The following is a 7,358-nucleotide window of genomic DNA, read 5'->3' on the forward strand; positions in this document are numbered from 1 at the left end:
GAGACATGCCTATGGACAGTAGTCTACAGGTTTTCTACGCCATGTGCTGGAAAGCCTGTCTTAGGGACAAAACAAGCAGAGTCCACATGGCAAGAGACTATAAAAGGCTCCTCCATCTTGTCTTCAGTCCTGCTTCTTGCCTCTGGAGGGACTTAGCTACAAACTGAAGCTCTGAACAAAGGACTGAATGACCCTTCCCAGCCGTGGATGTACTCCAGAGACTTGATTTGAACCTGCAGTTTATTCCATCACTGCTACAAGCCTGAACCAAGAACTTTGCCATTACTGTATGGAATTGATTCCATTTAACCAATTCTAGCTCTCAACTATATCTTTTTCCTTTTATGAATAAACCTTTAGATTTTAGATTCTAAAGGACTGGCAACAGTGTTATTTGTGGGTAAGATCTGATTTGTATATTGACCTGAGTCTGGGGCTTGGTCCTTTGGGATCGAGAGAACCTTTTACTGGAGTATTGGTTTTCATAACCTTTCGTCCCCATAATGAGTGGGATTGGTGCTGATACTGGGAAACTGGAGTGTCTACGGGAATTGCTTGTGTGACTTGTGGTTAGCCAGTGGGGTGAGACCAAAGTCCTCTTTGTTTGGCTGGTTTGGTTTGCATTGGTGTGCAAAGGAACCGCAGCCTTGGGCTGTAACTGCCCTGCTTTAAGCAATTTGTCCTGAATTGGCACTCTCAGTTGGGTCCCACCAAAGGCAGTATCATTACAGGGGGCACCCCAGCTGGGGGCTCCTACCATGCGCCGGGTGCCAGCTGCTAGTCTCGGCCCAGTCTGGGGAGGGATGGGTCTTTCTATTCTGCTGCAGGGGCCACTCCCGAAGCCGGCTCAAACCAACCTCTGGGAACCTCTGCCAGCTGCAAGGAGCTCTGTGGCTGCTGGCTGGGAGCCCAGCTCTGAAGGCAGAGCAGAAGTGAGGGTGACGGTCAGCCCCTGACCAGGGCAGAGAGGCTGCGGCCCCAACTGTGAGTCCCCAGCTGGGGTGGAAGGTTGCCAGGAACTCCCAGACATATGGTAAGCCCTCCCCCCATACTCTGCAATAAGGTTTGTGATACAGTATGGAATATGTGACACACTTTCTGATATTATTGATACCTATATTATAAAAGTGCAATGAATCTTACCAGATATACTGTGTAAGGTATCAGTGGAAAAGTTACAATTTGCTAAATATGATAATCACGCTTATATGTTTGTGTTGCCTTTGTATCGTGAGTTAGGAATATGTGTGGTTTATCTGTATTTCAAACTTGTGCTGTGTATCTGGGTGACACCCACAGACAGATTGGTATCAGCACTGCCTACCCTGTTCCATGGCCCATCAAGGGCAATCCACTGTACAATGGATCCATTGAAAGAATCCAGGGGCTACACTCTATGAGTCAGCAAGACACGTAGGGGCATGCCTATGGACAGAACTCTAAGGCTTTTCTATGTGCTTTGAAGCTTGTGTTTGGGACACAGGAAGTACAAGCCACATAGCAAAAATAATATAAAAAGCAGCTGCATCGTTTCCATTTTGTCTTCAATAATCCTGCTTCCGACCTCTGGAGCAATTTCTCTACAAACTGAAGTTCTGAACAAAGGACTGGATGACCTATCTAAGCTGTGGATGTGTTTCAGAGGGACTCTTGAGACAGCAAACTCACCAATACTGCTAAGAACCTGATAGATGGACTTTGAACTCTTATGTATGCACCTGATTTCTTTACCATTTAACAACTCTCTTCTTGTTCTTTCCTTTTCTTTTATAATAAACCTTTAGTTTTACACACTAAGGGATTGGTTGGCAGCCTGATATTTTGGGTAAGATCCAAACTAATACTGACCTGGCAATGTGGTTGACCCTTTGGGGTTCAGAAGAACATTGTCTATAGTGAGCAGAGTTTCAAATAACTTCTCACTGTACTGGACCTAGGTGCTGATTGGGAGCCAGAGAGCTGGAATGCAGTAAAGGGGGCTGTGTGATTTGTTTTTTTCAGCTTCTTGATAACCAATTTGGGGGATCAGGAGCACAGTTTGTGACAGGTTGGTGAGTCTAACTTCAGTGTTATCCACCACTTACAGGAGAATCTGTTCTCCTTTTGCAACCTGCCCTGACCTTGGTATTTTCACCGTGGGCTACCCCGGGTCACAAGATTAAAATGTTCCCTTTTGGTTATTCAGTTTGAAACCACTTTGTCTCAAAGTTTATTTTACATTACATTAACAGCTATAATATACAATGAAAAAGTCAAAATCAGACTAGAACTGTACAATTTTATTGAAATGAAACATTTCAATTCACCCCAAATTATTAATGTGTATTTAGTGTTGCAGGGAGGTTTTTTTCCCCATTCTGATTCAGTACAAAATATAAAAATGGAATTTCTCACAAAAAGGACATTCTGGTTCCTGACCCGCTCCAATGCAAAGCACCAACTCCTTCTACATGTTACTAGACACATCCAGCAACCGAGCCACTGAGGCCTGGTGTACACTGGGTGTGTGGGGGGGTGAAATCGATATAAGATACGCAACTTCAGCTATGAGAATAGTGTAGCTGAAGTCGACGTATCTTAGATCGACTTAGAATCACTTACTTCGCGTCCTTGCAGTGCGGGATCAATTGCCACCACTCCCCCGTCGACTCCGCTTCCACCTCTCGCCGTGGTGGAGTACTGGAGTCGACGGCAGAGCGATCGGGCATCAATTTATTGCGTCTACACTAGACGTGATAAATCGATCCCCGATAGATCAATCACTACCCGCCGATCCGGCGGGTAGTGTAGACGTACCCCTAGACAGCAACATCTAAAGACCTGTAACTGAACTCTCGTGCCCACATCTCTAGCTACTCCTTTGCATCTCCTTTAGTGAGACAGCAATGGAATCCTTTCCAGTAACTACACCCAATCTCAAAAAAGATTTATTGCACTTGGAAAAGGTGCAGAAAAGGGCAACAAAAATGATTAGGAGTATTGAACAGCTTCCATATGAGGAGAGGTTAATAAAACCAGGACTTTTCAGCTTGGAAAAGAGACGACTAAGGGGGGATATGATTGAGGTCAATAAAATCATGACGGGTGTGGAGAAAGTAAATAAGAAAGTGTTATTTACTCCTTCTCGTAACAGCATTGTGAAGTGTGAGGGGGAGTGAGAGAGAGCCACCTACCTGCTCAAGGTGCTTCTGACATCCTAGAGGAGAGGAAAAAGAGAGAGAGAGAGAGAGAGAATTTCAGTCCCACCTGACACACACTTTGAATTCCAAAGAAGGGATTTAGCAGATATGGGGAAAAGAGGCCCTGCACTGGACCCAGGGCCATGGATTCGCTGAGCTAATGGGGTTTTTGCATCTCTAATATCAATGTGTCTGTGAGTCTGCAAAGAATAATAGTCATTCACATTTCAGGAACGCACACACTGAGTTACACTGTGATCTCTGACTGCTGGACTGCCGTGCCCATGATTTAGGAGCTGTCCTGTCCTTATGGTGGGATCTGGAGTATTTCTAACTCACTCTCACCTGCAGAAATTCACTCACTGGCTTCTGACACTTCCCCTCCATATCACTGGTCAGCTCACTTAGATGGGAAATCTCCTCGGAGAGTTTAGTGATATTTTTATTCTGTATCTTCACAATCTCCTCATCCAGCTTCTCCAGCTGGGCCAGCAGGAGTCGCTCTTGTTCCTCCAGGAACCGCCGCAGTTGCTGAAATTCAGACACAATCTTCTGTCTCTCGGTTTGTGTCTTTCTCTGTAACAGAAAAGGAGAGAAAGGGCTGGTCAGGGACATGTATGGTGGCTGGTCCTGTGATAGAGTGCTGAGTGTGCAGGAGGGAGAATTTCTTTGCAGATTCTAAGTCATCTCTGACACTGAACAGTATCCTGTGGTTACTAGAGAGAGCATTTTCTCACACCTTTAATTTGGCCCCAGAATCTCATAAAGGGACGTTCCCATGTCTGACATGATTCGGATCATGCGTTATGGATGGCCTCAGAGACACAGATCCAAAGCAGCAGGGGGCAGGACTCAGCACTAGAGCTGGGGGACATTTTCTACAGTAAATATTTTTCCAGAGAAAATTCAGATTTGTCAACACTGAAATGTTTCATGATTTACTGTCATTGTCACCCAGTTGTTTTGTTACAAAAATAAATAAATAAAAAATCAAAACATTTTCTTGTTTTAATTTTTTCCATGATTTTAAATTTCAAATGACTTTTTGTTTGAAGATTTCCTTTTTTATATATACTTATATATTTTAAAAGATATGGTCAAAATTGGAACAAAATATTTTGATTTTGTTGAACATGAAACATTTCGTTTGACCAAGAAAAAGTCAAATTTGTGATTTGCTGAAAATTTTATTTAAAAAAATCATTTTTGGTTCAACCCATTTTTTTTTTAATATTCAGCAAGTGAAAAATATCTGGTATTTGCCCAGCTCTACTCAGAACCACATTGACAGAGGCAGGCGAGAAGACAAAAAACAAATGAAGCTATGACACAAAAAACTGCAGACTCAGGCAGAGAGCTCTGCATTGGATACATTCAGTTCACATTGGGAAGATTTTTATCACAGCCACAATGGCTGGAAACTAATTCATTAATTGAAATGAAAGCTTAGAATCTGAAGAGGAATATGTTTCCCTTTTCTAGGGAAAGGAGTTTTCAGGCCCTCTGTAGAGATCTGTGTGCACACATACACATACACATAGACACACACACACACACAGTATCCCAGGATCATCAAGCAGCAGACAAAAGTCCACATTCCGCAAGGCCACAAAGCAATCATTCACAAGATTGAAATGTGAAGGAAATAAGCTGTAAGAAAAGATAAACTTTAATTAAAGAGAAACTGACATAAGACATAAGCAGGGTGTGAGCTGTAGTTACAATAAGGAAATAGTAAGGACTGTAAAACAACATCTCTGGACAGCACCCTCAGGCATACCAGGGGAATGACAGGAATGGAGAAATTGTCAGAGCGCAAAGGGACTATAAACCAGAAGGGAGCGGAGGGATAGAACCCAACATATCACACCCAGGAATACGTGGCTTTATTTAAGCTGGAACTCAGAACAGTCAAGAAAGATTGTACAGGAGGATTCTTCAAGAGTTAACTAAACGTCCTCCAAATTCTGGGCTCACAGAGGCCAAAAACTGAGAGACTGCAGAGTGAACGTGTAACACTGGGGGTTTGTTCTAGTGCGTTTGATTTTCTAATTAAAAATTCTGTTAGGTTATATGTATAAATTGTTACCTATAAAGAGAGTGTAATTAAGCGAATAGTAGTTGATACAGTAGATAAGAATAATAGTTTACAGTAGCGTATGGCAGTGCTTTTCAACCTGCGGTCTGCAGGCCCCTGGGGGGCACCTATGTCTAAGGTGTCCGCAAAAGAAAAACTGACTGAACAGAATTCAATTATACAGACAGACAATTGATTTCCAAAGGGGTCTCTGCGCCTCCATTCAAAATTTCCAGAGGGATCCGCAAATGCAAAAAAGGCTGAAAAGCTCCGGTTTATGGTGTAAGCCTAAGTAGTAATTCTGCCAAAACAACTAATTTTGATTTACTTGTGATTATTCCCCACTTACGGAATTTCTGCTTTACCCCCGACTGATTGAGATAAAACCAAGGCTCTGTCTACGCTGCCAAGCTTTAATGAAACCGCTGTTGCATGCCCACACTAGCTCCTTGTGTCGCTGCAGCGCACCCAGCTAGCAGCTTTTGCATTGACACAGAGAGCAGGGCACTGTGGTAACTATCTCACCACACAACTGGCCGCAGGATGCTTTGGGAAGGGTTTGCAATGCCTCATGGGGCAGGTACAGCATCACATGATGCAGGTTTCTTAATCCCATTGTTCCATGGGCATCCTACTAGATTGCCAGCCGCTTTTCAACTGAAGTGTTGGGAGGGGGGAGGAGGAGTGTGTGACAGGGAGCATGTGTGTATGGGGCGGGGGGGGGGAAGAGAGAGACAGACAGTGTGTGTTGGGGGAGGGTGACTGTGTGGACATGCTATCTCATAAATTCAGACAGCCGCTGGAAGCAACCTATCCTGAGGCAGGGGGAGGGGGAAACCCCGCCATCAACCCCCACCTCCCTCCCTGGCTCTGCAGAACAGAGTCTCTCTCACATCCACCCCTGCCTGCCTGGCTCTGTGCTCCTATTGTGGGACGCAGCAGGAGCATTCCACCTTAATGATTTGGGCTTTGTTTCCCAGATTTGAAAGGGGAGGGGCACATGCCTGCAGGGCTGCTGAGTTCCAAACAATGAGCAGAGTGGTCACTGCAGGCCTAGTGGGACACCCTGGGAGGCCAATTACAAGGTGTTTACACCGGCACTTTGGCGATAAAACCTTTGTGCCAGAAGCCTTCTCCTTCCCGTGGAGGTGGTTTTCTTACAACGCTGCAACTGAGGCGTTTCGTGGCAAAAAGTGACTTTGCAGTGTGTGCACCTCCGCTGTGTCAGTGCCAACAGCTGGCTTTTGGCGGAAAAACTTGGCAGTTTAAACCAGGCCATAATTGGGCCTCACGATTGTCCCTGGCTCTCCTTATTGCTCTGATTCACCGTGCTCCTCCATTGGGCTCCTTACAAATGCAAGTTAATTGTGATGGGCACATAGCAGGTTCTCTTCTCTCCACTCAGGCTCTGTCTACACTGCCACTTTCAGCACTAAAACTTAAGTCGTTCAGGGGTGTGAAAAAACACACACCCCGGTGTGACAAAAGTTTTAGCATTGAAAAGCGCCAGTGTAGACAGTGTTTATCACTAGGCGCCGCGCTCATGGCAATAAAGCTACCATCCATCATTCGGGGTGGTTATTTTTCATCACCGGGAGAGCTCTCCCCCAGCAATAAAGCGTGACTATACTGCCCACGTCACAGCACTGCCAAGGCAGGGGGCAGGTGTTGGGGCTCAGGAGGGAGGTGCAGGGGGTAGAAGTGAAGGGGGCACAGTACAGGGGTTCAGGGCTCAGGAGGGGCGTGCAGGGGGTAGGAGTGATGGGGTGCAGGGTTTAGGGGCACAGGAGGTGAATACAGAGGTTGGGGTGAAGGGGTGCAAGGATTACAGGCTCAGGAGGGAGTGCAGGGGTGGAGGAGTGCAGGGAGTAGGTGTGACGTTATGAATGTAATATAATATCCCATTGAAAGGTGACAGGACCAAAAAGAGTTAATTAACTCACAGACTGACCTGACCTATGGCTGAACCTTAAGGACTGGTTAGGAAGATATGTAAATGAATAGAGCTTGAAATGCAAGTCTGCATTGTTAGAGGTAGAAGGGTAGGTGTTTGCTCAGGTCTTGTAATGTAAGCAAACAAGTCGTCTATTGCTATAACTTTA

The sequence above is a fragment of the Chrysemys picta genome, chromosome 12 (genome assembly GCF_011386835.1).
Source record: "Chrysemys picta bellii isolate R12L10 chromosome 12, ASM1138683v2, whole genome shotgun sequence".
In the NCBI taxonomy this organism is placed as follows: Eukaryota; Metazoa; Chordata; order Testudines; family Emydidae; genus Chrysemys; species Chrysemys picta.